Below are 16706 nucleotides of genomic sequence, written 5' to 3' on the forward strand. Positions count from 1 at the left end.
CAGGAGGATCTCTGTGAGTTCAAGGGCAGCCTGGTCTACATACCGAGTTCCAGGACAACCAAGGCTACAGAGAAACCCTGTCTCCAGAAACTAAAATAAAAAAAAGGAAGAAACTGGGAGGGGGGGGTGACTTCCCAAAGTTCAAAGACAAAAGGCCTCCACCATGCATTTATAAAGAGGTCTTTCCATCTTCCAAAACTATACTACATTATAAAGCACAAAATATGTTAACTAAAACAACAGTGACAAAAACCACAAGTCACTGTATTTTTATAGGTTTTGCCTCTAGTCCTGTCTGTGGTGCATCCTCTAATCCTACCTTTGCAGAAGGCAGAAGATCACAACCTCAAGGCCTGACTAGGCTATAGACGTTTGTGGCCAGCTTGGGCAACTTAGCAAAATCTTGTCTCAAAAAGTTCTTATGACCAGGTGTGGTAGCTCATGGCTTTAATCCCATCACCTGAGAGGCAGAAGCAGATGGATGTCTATGAGTCTGAAGACAACCTGGTCTATACCTCGAGTTTCTGGACAGCCAGGACTACATAGAGAGAGACCCTGTCTCAAATATATATATATATATAATAAACAGCAAACTAGGAGGAATTTTTTTCCTCCCATATACCCTCCCTATCCTCTCACCAATCCCCTAAGGAAAAGAAGGCAACTAAAATCATTTGTAATGCTTAATAAACATATATTCCATACACACCTGTTAAGAGAAGGGTCGTAATTGATTGGTTTAGCACAGAGAACAGCCCAGTCTAGATTCACATAAATCATGGAAGCATCCCAGCCACCTTAGCAAGCAGCAAAAAGGAAGGAGAAAGCTGCAGAAATATGAGGAGGGAAAATGAGAATGGGAAGAAAATAAACTATACCCAATGCATAAATACAAAAGGGAAAGTATTGGGAATGACAGGGAGTTATTTAAGACACAATTTGGAATTGCTTAATGTAACAAATACCCTTTAGATTTTGCTGTGTTCAGATGTCCAGGCCTTGGATGTAGGATTAATTAAAGCACAAATTGTTCTGTCACCTAGAATGACTCTACTTTTAATTCCATGCAGAATCAGACCAGGTTATAATGTAGGAAAAGCCCCACATAGCCTCTGTTCCAAGCAACCAATTTGGGGGTGAAATTTGTTGTTGGAATGCCCTTCCCCCTCCTTCCCACCCTTAAGGCAGAAACCTCAAAGCCCAGTCCCAGCATGCCCACAAAGACATTGAGAAACCAATGCAATAGTCATGGTAGAGAAAACATGTGGAGACTAGCCTAGGCTGGGCCTTCTGCTTAGGCTCTCTTTCCCACGCTCCCCAGAGCCCCACCAAACACAAAAGCTTGGGCCTGTTTGCCTTAGAATGTATCCAGCATTCAGCAAGCAAGAGTACCCAGAGGAAACTGATAAACAGGTGCCCAGCAAACTGAATTAATTCAGCCACTAAATAGAGAACATGCCGAACTGCCCTAAATCCCTCCTACCCAGCCCTGGGCTCCCACAATCACTTATCAACTACTGTTTTCATTCAGCCCAAAGCCCAATGCCACTTTCTCATACTCCTACCCCACATTCCAACAGGCCACTCAAAGGTCTTTCTTTAGTAAGTACTCTTTTTTTTTTTTGCTTTTGTTTTTTGTTTGTGACAGTCTCCCAGGCTGGCCTCAAACTCACTATAAAGCTGAAGCTGGCCTTGAATTCCTGATCCTCCTGTCTCTACTTCCCAAGTACTGGAGTATAAGAATGTATCACCATGCTTTGCTTTAATTGCTCCCGTTTCATCTGTATTCATTTTAAAGACTTGTCCTCGTCTACCATGTACAATGACCTATGACCCTTCCACATCAAGAGAACCCAGCTCAAGAGAGACTCTTCCAGTTACTGCACTGCAGTTACCACTGTGGCAGCCTCCACCCTGTAATCTTCTTGCTAATAAAAGCCCAGGAGACCACTACTACAGGGCACACAGAAACAACACTCCCTGCCGCAGAGAGACATTGTCACCATGCCATAAATGGTCACTTTTTGCCCCCACAACTTTAATTTGATACAGGGAGTTAGAAGGAAAGTTAGGGAAAGCACTGAGGGATCTAGGTCACAAATCAGGGTCTGGAGAAACACCAACTTCTCCAGCATCCTGGCTTTAACCCTGACTAAATAACTGAGAGGAAAGTACAATTAAGTAGAAAAAGAGGTCACATTCCTGTGTCTTTATACATGGATAGATTTTCTGTTTAAAAGAGACCAGGCGGATCTCTGTGTGTTCGAGGCCAGCCTGGTGTACAGAGTGAAATTCAGGACAGGCACCAAAACTACACAGAGAAACCCTGTCTCGGAAAAAACCAAAAGAGAGAGAGAGAGAGAGAGAGAGAGAGAGAGAGAGAGAGAGAGAGAGAGAGAGAGAGAGAGAGAGAGTGAGTAGTGGCTGTGTGAGACAGGATACAACTCACAAGACTGGTCCCAGTCATGACTTAGGTGATGGTTATTCTCTGTGTGCTGTCAACAGCACCAGCCCATTCTAAGTCAAAGCTGCTGTGAAGACTGGGTGAGATAAAGTGTGTTCTACAAGATGAGGTATTAAGTTGTTTCAAGAGTTAGTTTCAATCTTCCAATTACATTACTTCATGGAAATGTCTCAGCTCCAAACTATTTTGTGAAGTAGTAGATGAAATGAACTGGATCAAGAATACAATTGGATTCTACAGAGTAGATGAGCTGGTTTCTCTACTCCAGCTCTATATAGTAGGAGGTCTCAACTAAACCAGTGTTTCTGGGACAGAGGGTGTTTTTCTTGTACCTGTCAGTCCCTGTAGCAGTACAAATCTATTACATTCATTCTTATTTCTTTTTCAGAGCCTTACAAGTTTGTTACCTCAGATGAAGAGAACATGAAAAAAACTACCAATGACTGAATGGCTTACATTTATTGCCCTGGCAATCACAGAAACCATAAGGAAGTTAAGTTTTACTACAAATGTAAAAACAGACTCACAGGTGAAAAAATTAACCAAGTTCCTAAAGTTCATAGCAAATTTAGAATTTAAACCTCGGTCTAAAATATTTTTAAAGCTTACATTCTCTTCTATGCCATGCTGTCCAAATACAACGCCAAGCAGGGCACACTGGCAAATGCTTGTATTCCCAACACTTAAGAGATTCAAGAAAAGAACCACAGGTTCAAACCCAGTCTGGGGCTACCCAACAAGACCCTTCCTCAAAAAAATATAAAATGAATGAATGGTCACCCAAGGCCCTCTGACTTATATTTTTGAGACCTTTCTTTTCAGGAAAGAGGGAGGGAAAGAGAAAAGGGAAGCATATTTGAGAAGGAAGCTGCAGCTATGACGTGCAACAGCAGAAAGTCTCCTAACTTGATGACTCCTCTTCCTGCCACACACCATAAAAAGACCAGTCTGCAAACCACTCACTGACTCTGGCTGGCCAAGAAAAGCCCTCAAGCCGGGCAGTGACAGCACATGCCTTTAATCTTAGCACTTGGGAGGCAGAGGCAGGAGGATCTCTGAGTTCAAGGTCAGCCTGGTCTACAAAGTAAGTTCCAAGACAGCCAGAGCTGCACAGAGAAACCCTGTCTCAAAAAAAACAAAGAAAAAGAAAGAAAGGTTCTTAAAGTCTTTCCAGATTCACCAATTAATAATATTGTCAAAGAGACACTTTCACTAAAAATGGATCATGGCAGGGCGTATTTACCTTGTTATTCTCCTAAGATTATATTTTATGAGAATAGCTGTGCTTACTTTTAACAAGCCATAGGTTTTTACTGGATGGAACCCACCCATAGTAGAAAGACCTTCCAGGTCTACAGCTTACTCATTCAAGCAATGGCAATGATAAAATGTCAGTCTCTTTTGTCAGAACTTCAAGGTAAATTAAAAATCAAATGTCCCGAAGGACCAAAGAATTTGACAGTGCCAACCAAATAGCAGAGCAATAAATAAAACCAGTCACCAACAGCACAGTCCCTGGAATGATTTGTTCTACTGTAAAGTGGCTAGAGAAATCTCTTTGGGGGTTAGTGAGATGGTTCCTGGACTAAGACTGTTGTGCACCAAGCTTGATGATCTGAGTTGGATTCCTGGGACCACATGGCAGAAAGAGAAACCTGTTCCTACAAGTTGTCCTTTGACCTCCTCAAAGGAGTTACAGTACTCATGTTCCCAGACATAAACACACAAATCAATAAGTGTGATTAAAAACACTTTTATAGGAATATAATTTGGGCATAGTAACTCATATCTATAACCTCAGCACTAGGAGGCTGAGACAGGAGAATTGCTAGCACCAATCGTCATCATTATCATCATCATCAAAGAACATGAACTTTTAGATCTCGACTGCATCAAGTCCCAGATTCCAACATTTACATGATACTGGGCAAAGTGCCACTTTGCCACTAAACCTCCGTTTTCTTCTCTGTAAGATGGAAAAATAAAAACACATAAGGGTAGTTATGAGAACTAAATGAAACAATCTATGTAAAGTGCTTAGAGTAAGTCTGAACATCTGGGAAACCACTGGCAATGTAACTGTAGACATTACTACAGTTTGAACACAGGGAACTAGCATGTCTGTGAGAAACCACATGCCTTCCTTGCTCCCATCACTCCACTGGAATTCTTTACTTTCTTAATAGCAAAGATAAGATGAAATCCCTGACTTCAAAAGATCTAGGATTCAATCACTGGTTCTGCCAACACACACACATATATATATGTGTATATGTGTGTGTGTGTATGTATATGTGTGTGTGTATGTATGTGTATATATATGTGTGTGTGTGTGTGTGTGTGTGTGTGTGTGTGTGTGTGTGTGTGTATGAAACCTGGGAGAAGTAATAACTCTAAGCTTCATTTAATGACTAAGACTATCACACCCCCCAACACCCACAGCCACCCACACACCCCACACACACATGCACTTCCATGAAGCTCAGGCAGATACATCCATACATGGCCACCCCTGGGTGTGCACTCTGGAAGAAACCCCAATTTTCCCCAAGTTGAAGAGCTCTCCAAGCTTCGATCCTCAGGCTCTAGGGAAGGGATCACAATCTTCTGTCACCAGTCCAAAGCCTCCTTTCCTGCTGTTAGTACATTATAAATCAAAACCAGTGCCAGGAATGTATGTTCTCCCTCAAAGCAAACTCCATTTCTGTGTCTTCTGGGGCTATAAAATGATTTTTAAAGCACACCAATCAGTAACACAGAGCAAGCACCTGTAACACTTGAGCACCATATGACAGAGCTTTCAGCCAGAAAGGATGTATCCACTCACAATTCATCGTTCCTATTCAAGCACCCAGAGAGAAAATTACCATTCTCTTCTAATCTCAAAGAAACATATTCTGTGAAAAGTTTTTCTAAGACTCCATATTAGGAAGAATGCTTGTACCAGAGTCCAAAGTTCCAGCTCCCAACCTAACACTCATGAGAATTTCCACCTTCTGAAATTCAGTCAGACTAATTATAGTATTTCTCACTTCTCTGTTAAGATTCATATCCATATTAACCCCAAGTCCCTGGAAGGTCTATGCCTGTAATTCTAGATACTTGAACTGAGTGAGACATAAGGATCACAATTTAAGGCATACCTGGGCTACATAAAGGAGTTCAAGGTCAGGAAAACCACCTCTCAAAATAAAAAAAAATTAAAAATTCAAGGGCTGGGGATATTAACTCAGTAATACAGTGCTTGTCTAGGGGTCATAAGACCCTAGGTTTAGTCCTGTGTAATACACAAACCAAAGAAAAGATCCAAAGACAGAAGAGCACAACAGAGGCCGGGCGGTGGTGGCACACGCCTTTAATCCCAGCACTCGGGAGGCAGAGGCAGGCAGATCTCTGTGAGTTCAAGGCCAGCCTGGTCTCCAAAGCGAGTTCCAGGAAAGGTGCAAAGCTTCACAGAAAAACCCTGTCTCGAAAAAAGAAAAAAAAAAGAGCACAACAGTGTGTGCCTGTTGCTTAAGGCAATTCTGGTTCAGCCCAGGCAACATAGTATGACAATAATAATATTAATAATAAAAAATAATCTAAAGGGGACTCTGCTTGTCATAATTTCATCTCAACTGAGAACTACTGAGTCACAAATTTTACACTCTAGAAATTTTTGCATTTTCCTGAGGCTCCACTTAATGAAAAGGCTGACCAATAGTGTCTTACTGTATCCACCTTAAGGCTCACTTGGGAATTAATGGGCCCTCTGGGGAAAGTAATACATCTGACTGAGGTGCCAAAGGGAAAGAACTTAAACACATGAAAGCTTTTTTTCCTAACAAATTATTTTCCTAACTTAAATTACTGTCCACATGGGGCTGGAGAGATGGCACAGCAGTTAAGAATGTTTGATGTTCTTCCACAGGACCAAGTTCGGTTCCTGACACCCTAGTCAAGAAGCTTACAACTCTACCTCCAAGGGATCTGACACCTTCTCCTGGCTTCCTAGGGCACCTGCACACACGTGTGTGTGTGTGTGTGTGTGTGTGTGTGTGTGTGTGTGTGTGTGTGTGTGTGTGTGTATACACACAGAAATAAAATAAAAAGAGCCAGGCAGTGGTACTGGTCTACAGAGCTGGTTCCAGGACAGCCAGGGCTACATAGAGAAACCATCTTTTTGGAAAAAACAAAAATAAAAAAGAAAGAAAAAGACAACACATAAAAGGTTTTACTTGTGCCTCTCTGTGGTAGCTCACACCTGCAATCCAAGTATTGGGGAGGCTAAGGCAGGGGGATCCTTGGGAGTTGCTGAGTGAGGCCAGCCTGGGCTATATGAACTCCACGACAGCCTGGGTTACACTGTGTGATCCTGTACCCTAAAGAGAAATAAAGCAAACCACCAAAAGTTTGATTCCACTTTCCCCTGGCTGGCATGGCAGAGGCTGTGTTCTGTAGCAATGGACCTGTGCTGTACTAGAGGGTTCTTGGACCTAAGAGGATATAGCCAGGCTTAGGGTAACCAGAGATACAAAGGTTCCTGGGTCAGGGTCATCTGAAGGGCACAAATACATAGGCTACAGGATGGCCAAGGCAACAGAGCTTGGCTATCCTAGCCTGACTCTGCTAGGTAGCATGTGGCCAAGCTGAGCAATGAACTTAGCTTAGAGAAATAGACCAGGCTTAGCAATATAGGCCAAGCTAGCCTAGAACTCAGCATTCCTCCTTTCCTCAGCTTCCTACTGATGGGATTACAGGTGTGCATTACATCCATTTCAGCATTTAACGTTTGCTTTCTTTTCCAATTTGCTTGTCTGAGACAGGGTCTCTACTCTGAAGTCCAGGCTGGCCTGTAACTCTATATAGTCCAAACTGTCTTCAAACTCTCAGCTTCCAGAATGGTAAAAATGCAGACTTTGGCCACCATACATGATAGATTTGCAGTCTCTACTGTAAATTTATAGTTTCAAAAAAGTATATGGGGCCAGGCGGCGGTGGCGGCGTACGCCTTTAATCCCCGCCCTCGTGAGGCAGAGGCAGGCGGATCTTTGTGAGTTCGAGGCCAGCCTGGTCTATAGAGCGAGATCCAGGAAAGGCTCAAAGCTACACAGAGAAACCCTGTCTCGAAAAACCAAAAAAAAAAAAAAAAAAAAAAAAGTATATGGCGACTGGGGAATACAGCTCAAAGGTCAAAGCTGCCTAGGATGCAGGGAGTTCTGAGTTCCATCTCCAGTGCCACAAGACAAACTGGTGCCCAAGCAGGACAATCATCAGAGCCTAGGAGTTTGAGGAAACCATATACTGAAAGACATCTCAAAAGGAAGAAAAAAAGATGATTTCGTGGCCTCCTCAGTTCAGAAACTACATATATAAAACATTGTTCCTGTTCTTTCCCCCCTTCCTAAGTACCCTAGGAACCAACCCCCAAGCCCTAGCACATTGACAGTGGCTATATTGGGCTGGCTTTGAAGCAGAGGAAAGGTGTGACTCTCCTATGGAGGAGCTCAGGACTGAAAGGGCATGGAAAGAAACAAAACCTGCTTCTCTTTGGAGTTGTATGACACATACACAGGACTGGTCTAACAAGTCCTTCTGATCTCTCAGGCCAGGCCACCTCCCTCTCCTCTCCTCCCCCATTAGCCAGGTGCCTCTCTCCAAGGCCCTTCACTGGGACAAACACTGAATTTTCTCTCAAGAGACACTGAGACAGCTACTCACCTAGATCCCCCTGCAACTCTAGCAGAGGGACCTTGCCTAGCCTTATAAGGAAAAAGCAGGGCTTGGGGAGAAGCCGATAAGGAAACAAAGATAAAAGGGAGGTGTGGGGGAGGTGTCTGACTAGAGGAAGGGGAGAGGCCAAATGCCTTTCTCTTTCCTGAAAAAGGAGGGAGAAAAAAGGGAAGGCAGTCTACAATGGGAAGTGAAAAAAAAAAAAAAAACAAAACAAAAACAAGCAGAATTCGATGATATTGTTTAACTCTCATTAAAAGGGAAATGCTAAAATTAACTGTGACACCTTATACCCCCAGGCAAAAAAATCAAAAAAATATCCAGAGAAAAGCTTAACCTCTGGGTTTAGGAGAGGTCACCAACTGTTTGAGCTCACATTCTTTGTTTTAAAGAGGCAGCTTCTCTCTCACCAACCCTTTTACTTCCCATCTACAGCATTTCCCCATCTCTTTTGCTCACCATTTGGAAATAACTTGAAAAAGGTGGAAGCACATAACTGAGTCATATTTACAAAGTCCCTACTTCCTCAAAGCCCTAAAAAGGACAAGACAATAGACAACCAGTCTGCCACATTTAGGGAACACTTGTCTTTCTGGACAACAAACAGTGAATCTATGCAGAAAGCAATGAGAGGAAGCATGAATGTCTATTTTAGCTAGATTAACAGGTAACAGGATGAAATGCTTTTCCATCTGAATGAAAGATAAAATACAAACCTAGAGTAAAGTGTACTGCAACCACCCCTAGAAAGTATGAGCAGAATCTTCTCAATACCTTCTGAAGCAATACCAGCCTGCCTATGAGATGAGGTCTAGCTAGTATCGGTGTGTGTTGCCCAGGTTCTTTGAAACCCCAAGTGGGTTCAAGTGATTCTTTGCCTCACAATCGGTATGCACACTAATAGCCCTTTTTTATGGATGAACAAACTACTTATCAGAAGTAGCATTGCTAATAAGTAGTAGAAACATCCTACTCATATCCATATTATTTCTCCTTGATACAGAAGAAAGTGTAAGAGCTTCCAGTGGTTATGAGTCATTCTAAGTCCACAGAAGCTAAAACAAGGGATTTGTTGTTGTTGTTGTTGTTTAAGGAGGATATGATAGTACATACACACCTGTAATCCAAACATTGGGTAGGCTAAAGCAACTAAATTTCAAGACTAGTCTGGGCTATATAGTGAGCCCCTAGACACCCAGACAGACACACACACACACACACACTTGAGGAAAGAGGGTGGGGAGTGGACATGGGCAAGGGGAATGAACCCACCAAGAGAGATCTTTGAGTCTTACCTTCACTTTAAAAGGCAAAACATCTCTCAATTCTGGGGACAAGTGGCTTATATTTTACTTCAGACTTAGTTTCTTTTTTTTGTTTGTTTGTTTTTCAAGACATAGTCTCTCTGTATAGCTCTGACTGTCCTAGAACTCACTTTGTAAACCAGGCTGGCCTCGAACTCACAAGTGCTGGGATTAAAGGCGTGTGCCACCGCCCAGCATCAAACTAAGTTCCTTTTTATAAGGAACAAGAACTCAGAGAAGAAAGGCAGTGGACACAACAGATTACTTTGTACCAATCACCTACTTTTGCATTGACAAGCCTCGTCACACTGTCACCCTACCTCTCCTCAAGAAAAAAAAAAATCTCACCAAAATATTCTCATTTTTAATGTGACATCTCACTAAGTCAAAAGCAAAGATCAGAGTTGGGGTGGGAAAGAGAAGGAACTAGAAGCAGGGAAGATTGTGTTGGCCGGCATCAGAACAGAGGGGAGGGATTGTTCTAGCGGTATGTTAGCAATCTGCCTCTAGGGCAGCTGTCCTCCTGGGCAATCAAAGGCGGATCTGTGTGTGTGCTCAGGGGCTAGCCAGCTTAGCAAGAAGTTGAGGACTCAGCCACCCAATCAACAAAATGAGACAAGATGCCTGTTTCACAGCTGTAATAAAGAGCAGGAAAAACAAAACGAGGAAGAAAGGGGGGCAGCAGGAGAAGGACAAAGTGTCGCAGGTACTACTTCAATCCCAGGAAACTACCAACTATCCCCAGTTATGGGTAGACATTGGACATCTACAATGAGGGGATGCTGAACTCAAATGGGCAAGGTACCAAACAGAAGGGTTCCAGCATTACCAGTTTCTTTGTCCCTTTAGACCCAACAAGGTTTCTGCAACATACATAGTGCATCAACATTATCTAACATCTATGTCCTTCTAGAATTCCATTCTTAATTAAATCCTAAAGATCCATAAATAAGTACACACAAAACTCAGTAAGTTCCTCAACGCTAAGAGATCAAGGCCATTTATATAACTCAAGTGCTAAGATGTAAAAGGCCACAGTCAGATCTCATACCCTCTAATCCCTCAGAGTAGCTAGATGCTCTGAGACCCATTAGACACACAAAGGCTGCTCTCTTCTCAGTAGGGCTCTGTAGCAGAGCTGCTCTCCAGGGACAAAGAGATTTCACAGGAGAACCACAAAGACATCACCCCTCTCCGTTCCCCCACTCCCAGCTTTCTCACTTCCTGTCACAGTAGCACCAGACCACAGTCTCCCAGAAACAAACAAATACAAAGTGCTGGATTCTGGGCTGCAGGCCAACCACATTCCAGGGCATCCTGTCTACCAATCACCAGCTAGAGCTCCTACTTTGCCCTGCTCAGTTCCTTATCATGTTCAGGAAAACAACCCTCCTCTCAGCTTCAAGCCAACACTACACAGGACAAAGCTCAGGCCTTTAAGAATCGGCAGAAAGATACTGTGCAAAGGCCTAAGTAAGAGTCTGGGGGGTGTGAAGGATTTTTTAAATTGTACTTGGCAAGTTTTCTTACTTTGAAGACACTGAAATGGGAATTTTTAAAGCTAAAGCTGCCATTCCAGTCAGCACATCCCCAAGTGGTACATTCCCAAGAAAGCACCACCAATGACAAGTTGATCACCAACAGGAGACTTGTGTCCTCTGTCACATTCTCTATCACCCATTTCCATTGCTTTTAAAACTTTCAAAGTTCCCTACATGTGGAGTTAATTCCTAAAGCCAGCCCCACAGAGAACAAACAAAGGCAGCAGACTCCACCCTACAGAAAGGCAGTTATCAAGTTCTGAGGGCAAAGTTCCTGACTTCCCAAGAGAACATGAGGAAGGCCACTAGGAACTGCACTGTAGAGCAGGCAGCGAAGAGGTTGAGACAGCAACTTCAGCTTTTCCTAGAGCCTAGTCAGGAAGAAAGCACTGGCTGGCTCCGAGAATGGGCGAAACTATACTTGCACAGCCCATTGGAAGTTAGCCCTGTCCTCCAGAAGCAAAACTTTAGACAGAGGTCAAGCTCCATCAATCAGAGATTCCTGAGGTCCAAAGAAATAACACCCTTTGCCCAAGGTTCCATTCACTGTGCATAAACAGCCAAGCTCAGCAGAGTTCTGGGCAGAGCAACAGTCCAAGCCAAGAACTAGTAAAATGCCATCCTTTCTCATCTTTTCTCTCCTTCCTCCTCCTAGCCACCACCACTATCCCCACCCCATCCCCACCCCACGCCCCCACTCCCGCCACCAACCTGCTGGAGAAACTCTATCAGCTAAATCCTGAATCTTTGGCTAAACCTTGATCTGTGCAGCACAAGAGGCAAAAGGCGCTAAGTTGAAAGCAGCACAACTTGGAGGACCTGGCACTCCAGATGGAGGTAGGGTAAGAATATATACAAAAGCCAGCTATTCTAGGTTGACAGAAACCAATATTGAGCAACACTGTTTCAGAGCAGCAGGACAAAGCCATTACAAATCATGTCACTGAAGCACACAATCAAACAAAAGTTTCCGATATTTTACCTAGCCTCAAATTTAATTCTCTTTTTCTCAAGAATTTTGAAAATGTAGTTACAATTGTCAGTATTCTTAATGTTTCCTTGCTCAAGCCCAAACCAAATAAGAGTGGATTGTATACTATGAGATGGACATGCAAAATGAATTTTTTTTAAAAAGCATCTAAGGAAGTTTTCTGAAATAAAACAAAAAAACTGGTTGTAAAAGACATCCCCCAAAGACAGAACTCCTGATTCTCTGAAAAGATGTCTGGGAGGTCTGCATCAAACTGAACAGGTGAGATAGGAAAGGAGTGCTGACTCAGAATTGTCATCACCCTGGAGTGTGAGCCAGGGAAGGAGACTAGTACAGTTGACTACAATTTAACCTAACTTCACTAGAGATCCTGAGTCTAACTGTATCTCTGGCTCTTTCAAACATATCTGGAAAACTCAACCAAAGGGATAGTTAAAGAGAACATTCCTGGAAGGCCCAGGACTTCAGGTGAAGGGTGAATCTGCTTTGCTATCTAGCTTCCTGCATCATGCTCCAAAGCCAAAGAATGAGAGGGAGGTTGGGAGTGGAGGCTCATATCTGTAATCCCAACACTTGGGAGGAGGAGGCAGGATGAATGCTGAAAGTTCAAAGTTAGCATGGACTACATAATGAGACTTCATCTGGAGGGGGGGGGGAGCATCCTAGCATTGGGAAGGCAGAGGGAGGGAAGAAAAGAATGTGTCTCATAAAGTTAGGCTGCATTCCAAATAGCCAACATCCCACAGAGTGTTAAGAGTGCCCCAGAAGCCAGTGCCACTCCACTACCCAGTTCCAATTCCTGGGCACTCCCTACTCCAGAACAGTCTTTAGGAAGAATCATCGAGGGGGTTTGATGAAGGCACCAGCTGTTTCCACTACTTTCCCTCCCCCTCCTCCTCACAGCACAGTTCAAACTCACATCAAACAGTTAATACAATTGACTGGTCGGTAGGAAGGAGAAGCCTGGACTAAAATAGCAGGAAGAGTGCCAACTGGCTCCACTTGGAATGCTTGCTTGGCTCAATTTAAAAATAAGAAACTTTTGTCATCCATTCCCTCTGTCCAGTTAAGTTCTCGTACAGTCTACCTTTCAGTGTCAAATGAGTTCCAGTTTCCCAACAACTCCCAGGTCTATTTTCAAATCTCAGAGAACACAGGGGGAGTGCACATAATAAGGCTGAATGTAAAATAATGTCTGAGGGATGGGAAGGTTTCCTGGACTGCAAAACAACCTTAGTACAGGCGTTCCCCTCCCCACCACACACAAAAAAGCACAGAGGCAAAGGGGAACACACAACTAACTACACGTAGACATGATGGTAACTATTTCATAAGGCTTTGGTAACCAGGTGAGATAAATTACACAGACTGAATGTAGCTCAAAATGTAACACTTGCCTAGCAAGTATGAGGTGCTAAATCAATCTGCAACACTGAAGAAGGAAAAAAAAAAGACTTACAAGAACAGCTCCTCCCCCACCCATATTCCAAGTTGTCCAGAGTTGGCCAAGAAGGAAGTTAAGGAAGCCAGTGTTTCCCTTTCAGACAGGAAGTAAATTAGCCCTTCCTGTGAATTTTAAACAAATTGTACAGCTGGGGTTTCAATGCTAACATCCTCTCTTGAATTTGTTCCACAATTTCAAAATTGCAAGGGGGAAATGGAGCCGTGGTCTAAGTCGCCCTTAACAGGCAACTTGAATTCTCCACACCATGCTACATATTGGCATAACCTTCAAAACAGCATTAACATGTAATCCCAAAACAATATTGGGTAACACTAAAGTAGATAAATTCAAATTAACCAGCCCCCACCCCATGTATACTACCACATAATGCCAGTTAGTCGCCTACTCATTCCAATTAAAGACTGAAGGATCACAATCATTTGGGAATTAATATTTTCAAAAAAGGTTAAATAGTGATTCTCACAGCCTGTAGGAAACCAGGGGGCCTGTTCCTGACAATGTAACCACAACAATCCTCTGACAAAAGGGGCAATAGTTAGAAAATACGTTTGGGCCTGTTTTACTGCCCACTAGATAGCTCCGACCATTACTCAATCTGGATTAGATACTCTGGGAAAGCATGAACTTAATTAAGTATAGGATGGCTGAAACAGCATACAGTTAAAGCCTTTTTTGGTTTCTTGTTGTTTTAGGCAAAATCTCACTAAATAGCCCAGTTTGCTGTTTGCTGGTCTCAAACTTACAGTGATTTTCCTGCCTCAACTTTCTGACTGCTGGGATTAGACATATGTCACCAAGCTCAGCTTTAAATCCTATTTTTTTAAACTCATAACCTAGAAGGAAGAACTCCTTTGCTTACCAGCCCCACCGTCTATGGGCTCCTTAACTGCTCACTGCCGTGCACACCTATTAACACTGCAGACGGAACAACATTCTAAATGTTTGCATTTCCTGCAAGGAACAAAGGTCTATGCCAGATTCTCAAAGACTAGTTCCATATTCTACTGCAAAAGAGGCCAGTTCCTAAATCTTCTTTCAAGCATTCATGACCCCTAGATATTTCTAGCCTACTTGATAATAGATGAGGAATAACCAGAAATTCAGGCATCAAGCACTATTGCTGACATTTTTCCAAGCAAGTCACTTTAACTTCTGGATTGAGATCAAATGAGTAGCAAAACATCCTTAAAGAGCTTTGGAGAAAAGTATTTCTATGGAAAACATGTGAGTGAAGACTTAGTTTAAAAAAAGATTAACAGCATTACATGATACAGTCACAACAATTACAAACATCTTCACCATCTACACATGCTGGAAATACTTCCCATGTAAAATGATAGTTAGGAAAAGGGAATTGAGGTGGGGTGGGGCGGGGTCCTTAGTCAACCCTCTAAGATGGTATTAAGTAACAGAATGACAACCAGATAATTATAAATAGAGGATAAGGAGTAACCAGGTCAAGTACCAGGACCAAAGCCTCTAACAAAAAGAAAGGGAAAGCTGGGTGTAGTAGCTTGTACAAGGTAATTCCAGCCTGGGGAGGCTCAAGTAGGAAAACTGATTCAAGTTCAAAACTAACCTGGACTATGCTGTAAGCCTCAGCATCTACATACACAGACCAGGGGAGGGAGGGGGAGGTGTCTTTAACTGAATGACAGACTTGCTAATTCAGAAATCTTGAAAGGGAAAATAAGTATGGGTGATTCAAGACATAGGGTCTCTGGTGATCAGGTATTATCTGACTTTCCTAAATGAGTTGTCAAAAAAACACGAAATCACCAAATACTTGGTTATTCTTCTTCAGCTCCATCAAAATCACCAAAGTAGTTCAGAATGTGCTTTAATAATCCCTATAAATGAAACTTACATATCTGGAAAGAGAAGATAGAGTCCTACGGTTACTTAACAAGGATGATCAACTCTGATATGCAAGATCAAGCTACAGATATGGTAGCTTATAAAGTGGCTGTGATCCCCAGTCTTAGGAGAGGGGTTTCAGAAACCATCAAGTCCCAACATTAAAAGGAGGAAGGAGGAACTTCTAACCAGACATGGTAGCACACCTTTAATCCCAGCAGAGGCAGGCAGATTTGTTAGGTTCAGTCCAGTTTGGTCTACACAGTGAGTTCCAGGGCTATGCAGAAAGATCTTGTCTCAAAGAAAGCAGGAACGTTTAGTCAAACGAGCATAAGAAGCAGCAGTTTGTAAGTGAGGTCTAATGCACCTAAACAAAACCAACAAATGTAGACAAAAGGAAACTGTACCAGATCCGTGCTGCAATTTCTCCTTTTCCTAGACAACTTTGAGGATAAGAAAAAAATTGATCTTTACAAACACATATAAACTTATTCTAACTAACTACACTAGTATTATGGTTCTCCAAGGCAAGATCATCAACCTGTACAAAACCTGCTATTATGAAAATCACTCGAGGCCAGCCTGGGCTACCAAGTGAGCTCCAGGAAAGGCGCAAAGCTACGCAGAGAAACCCTGTCTCGAAAAACCAAAAAAAAAAAAAAAAAAAAGAAAATCACTCTCTTTGGGGGTCTACATTGGGAGAAAGAGGCTGGAACCGCTGCTGCCTCAAGTTAGTAGGAACACACAAAACACTAGTCACAGCTGTTGTCTCTCTAGGATCTAAAGATAATTTTTCTTTGTACTTCACAGTACTAAACAGGATCCTACCAGTACTCTCCTTCAGTACACACCAGCCGGAACAGGTCTCTGTTGATACCCAACCCCCATCATCTCTCCTGACCAGGGTAACAATCAGCCTAGGGCCTGTGCCCTTTCTATTCCTCTCACCTATATGACCACTTCCTTTGTTCTCTTCCAAATATACCTTACATATATGCCCTCCCTGATCACTCTTGTAAAATATAATAACACTCAGCATTTCAGAAGCGGAGGCTTCATAGGCTAGCCTGGGCTTCATGAAACCCTGTCTCAAATAGATAGGTAAATAGGTAGATGCATGGATAGACAGGCAGACAAATGGATGGATGGATGGATGGATGGACGGACGGACGGACGGACGGACAGACGGATGGCAGCAACACACACACACACACAAATTTTCTCCCCTTGGTACCATTTAGCCTCCATCCTATGTACTATGCTTTTTTCAACAGAATTATCTATTGTAACATATGTACTTATATACTCATTATTTACTAAGTGTACTTGGTTTATTATTATACACTAGAGCATAGCATGATTTTTGTGTGTG

At 42.7% G+C, this 16706-nt stretch overlaps 1 protein-coding gene across 34 annotated transcripts in view; it reads right to left on the reverse strand.

The window, feature by feature from the left end:
* The window catches only part of Ctnnd1 (catenin delta 1), a 60924-nt gene that overhangs the window by 26523 nt on the left and 17695 nt on the right, over positions 1-16706 (reverse strand). For 21 of the 34 annotated variants that reach the window (XM_076569805.1, XM_076569802.1, XM_076569801.1 and 18 more), the window contains one exon: positions 710-827. The exons of the other annotated variants lie outside the window; for them this stretch is intronic. The gene's annotated coding sequence lies outside the window, so the exon portion shown is untranslated. The remainder of the gene's footprint in view (positions 1-709; positions 828-16706) is intronic. 34 annotated transcript variants of the gene reach the window in all.

This window comes from Peromyscus maniculatus, chromosome 4 (assembly GCF_049852395.1).
Source record: "Peromyscus maniculatus bairdii isolate BWxNUB_F1_BW_parent chromosome 4, HU_Pman_BW_mat_3.1, whole genome shotgun sequence".
Taxonomy (NCBI): domain Eukaryota; kingdom Metazoa; phylum Chordata; class Mammalia; order Rodentia; family Cricetidae; genus Peromyscus; species Peromyscus maniculatus.